This window comes from Microtus oregoni, unplaced genomic scaffold, assembly GCF_018167655.1.
Source record: "Microtus oregoni isolate MIOR12 unplaced genomic scaffold, Mior012 000010F_ref0000083, whole genome shotgun sequence".
NCBI classification, from domain to species: domain Eukaryota; kingdom Metazoa; phylum Chordata; class Mammalia; order Rodentia; family Cricetidae; genus Microtus; species Microtus oregoni.
Window position 1 is genome coordinate 26599308 of NW_024543069.1, and position 3059 is coordinate 26602366.

The 3059-nt window shown below is 40.2% G+C and overlaps 1 non-coding gene across 1 annotated transcript; it reads right to left on the reverse strand.

The window, feature by feature from the left end:
• Positions 1–221: 221 nt before the first annotated feature.
• LOC121453094 lies at positions 222–343 on the reverse strand. Its single transcript, XR_005974968.1, has one exon. It is a non-coding gene; the product is annotated as a U6atac minor spliceosomal RNA (small nuclear RNA).
• Between the last annotated feature and the right edge of the window lie 2716 nt (positions 344–3059).

Below are 3059 nucleotides of genomic sequence, written 5' to 3' on the forward strand. Positions count from 1 at the left end.
CACGCTGGTAAACACAAAGGTACACACCGACATTTGGTATGTTCCCCAGTAGCCGGACCCCCCTTTAGACACGGTATAGAAGTCCCATATGTTTTACATTGTACACTAAAACATATGTTTAATCAGGTTACTTGGAAAATGCGTAAGGGATTTTGGAGTCAATGTGAGATTGTTTCCCCACGTTTGTCTACCTTTTACCTCCTGTTTCCTTTTTTTTTTTTTAATGACAGTGGTTATGCAACACAAAATATGTGGCAATGTCTTAAGTTTATCTATATTTTAGGCTCCAGGTCCTCTTCTATCCTTGTTAACAGGGGTGCAAACCTCTCCTTGCATACAACACATCTTTTGTCTGTTATTTGTCTTAAGATAGCTCGTGATGTTTCTGGGTCAAACATTATCAAAACCATAAACCATGTGATCTTGGTTGACAAAATCTTCAAGGGTCTCTGTTTTCATATTGGAAACAATTTAGACAAAAATGGTAGTTAAGTATACTTTTTAAATTAAGCACAAGCTCAATTATGAAGAATAACAATCTAAGAATTTATTTACTCATACAAAAGGCCATGTTCACATTCCTATGAAGTTTCTTGCTTTTAAGTTCAGGAAAGTGGCATGGGCAAACCTTTTATATGCTGCCCTAAACTGGACATAAATGAATGTGATACATCCTCCAGTATACCAGGACTAGATCCCAAACTCCTGATACTGGATTTCATGCTTGAAATGTGGTTATTTCCCTAGCGAATTCTGTCAGTTTTGGGGTATTGCAATAGCTAGTGGCGATTTAGTAGACTACCCTATTTCACATGACCTGCAAGTTACAACTGCTAAGATTTCTAGCCAGCAAAGCTTATCAGTGCTGAGCCACTTGGTTATTATGGCCTTGTTGAAGGGATTGGGTCTTAATCTTGTCCTTATAGTTTTGCTGTGCTGACTTGGAAAAAATTATTCCAGCTTTTCACATTCCAATTTCTTTATTTCAAAAATTAGGAAAAATATTCACCTTTTCTGGGTATTTTTATATGCATTTATACATTTAAAACACTTAGTAGAGAAACTGATTAATTATTTCCTCCAAATGGAAAATAGAATAGGAATAAAAACCATGACTATGAGTGAGTGTACCATCATTTCCTTCATCTCTGGTGCTAAAGAGGTTATAATATCTTTACTCTAGTGACAATAAATGTGACACACACACATACAGAGGGAGAAAATGAGAGAGGAAGAAAGATGGGGGAGAGAGAGAGGGAGAGAGAGAGAGAGAGAGAGAGAGAGAGAGAAATTCTCTACATTGAAATTATTTCTCTATTCCTTTCTAGCCAAGACAGAAGCTAGTTGAAATAACTATAATACCCTGTTAGATAAATTCTTAAAATGCTCTAACAACCTGTAGTTTCTTAATTGTAAAGAATATTTCTGTAATATTTCTGGTTGAGAGATTATTGACATTTGATATTCTTTGGTCGGAAGCTTTTCCACAGTTGCTCACGACAACTGGAATCCATGCAGCTTGAGTATGTTATGAAATACCCACCAGGCACTCCATTTCTTCATGTGTTTACACATGTATGTCTGTGGTTCTAGAGACTTGCTTCACCTTGTTCTTTTATTTCAAAGGCTGTTCATAGAAAATAGGGTATCTATTATGGGCACCGCATGTATACAACAGGCTACAGTTTGCAGACAATCTTGTATTTTCTAGATGTCTACATTCTGAGTTAGCATTCATGCCCTGGTACCCTGGAGTATGCTCATTTCCATGACACAGAGCTACAACTGATGCATTCCAACCACTTGGTACCATTTAGGAGCCCAAGTTAAACACACGAAGTATCGTCTAAAGCAGTCATGGTACCGAGGGATTACCTTTTCTTATGTTACCTCTTAAGTTTTCAAATAGAAGGTACTGACTGACGGTTTGAAGTTGGGAAAAAAGAAGAAAGAATGCCTAGGGGGGAAATATATTCAGACATTCTGAACCCAAATGTAGAGACTGCAATAGTAAGATGATTTCCCTTTCTGAATTCGCAATATTTCCTTCTGAGCTGCTGGTATCGCGGCACTGGTTTAAATTGAAATCCTCACTTGAAGTGAAGAAAGAGGTGGAGGACCGAGTGCAGTCAGCTGCACGCCGTCTCAGGCAGAGTCTGGCCCCGAAAGCACTTCCTGCTGCCTTGACAATCTCTCTGTCTCTCTGACTACGGAAATAATGACTTCGGTAGAGCTGCTATTCTTCCTGTTCTATGCTGTAGTCTTTCTCCCTATCCATGTTATTTTTTCCTTAATTAGGATGATCTGCCATTTCCCACTACGGCGAGTTATGTAAAAGCCATGATTCTCTGGGTTGCTAGGTGGCAAGCGAAATGATCAGTGAGACCTGCCTCTGGCAGGAAAGCGAAATCATTTTTTATGTTAAATAAAATAACTGCAGGATTCTACCCATAGCCCAGATCTGACTGGGGAATGATAAAAGATGAAGTCAGAGGGTGGAACTCTTTGATCAAATGGATTGCCTTTAGACAAAGCTTGTAAGAAAGAACCCCAGTGCCAAAGCCACACATCTGTAAACCCAAATGCAGTATATATTTAAAAAAGGGCCACTTATAGGAGTGGAGATTAACAAAGCAAAGTCTCATTAGGGGCCCGGGCAGGAAGCTCCGAAAGGACAGCTTTGTTTTCCTGTCCATCGGCCTGAGCCAGGATGGAAATGCACTTGAGGCAAATATGATGCTGTGTGCGCTATGCTTGTCCAAGTAAGTATTCCAAGGGACCCACATGCCTTTTCAAAATGTTCTTGCGTGCTAACCAGGGCATGCTGATGGGGTGGGCCAAAGGTCTGACCTCTTCATATGTCTTCATATTTGCTTCAAGACTCAGCTTCAGCTCCCAGTAGTTTCTGGGAGAGCTGAGTATGGACGGAATGAGCCGGAGAACTGTGGGAGGCTGGGCAAATAGGGGGCAGTCTAGAGAATTCTGTACCGTGATTCATTTCTCTCAAGTGAGGCTGATGCTCGCTCTCTGTAAATTGCCACAGTGCAGGAAACAGCATG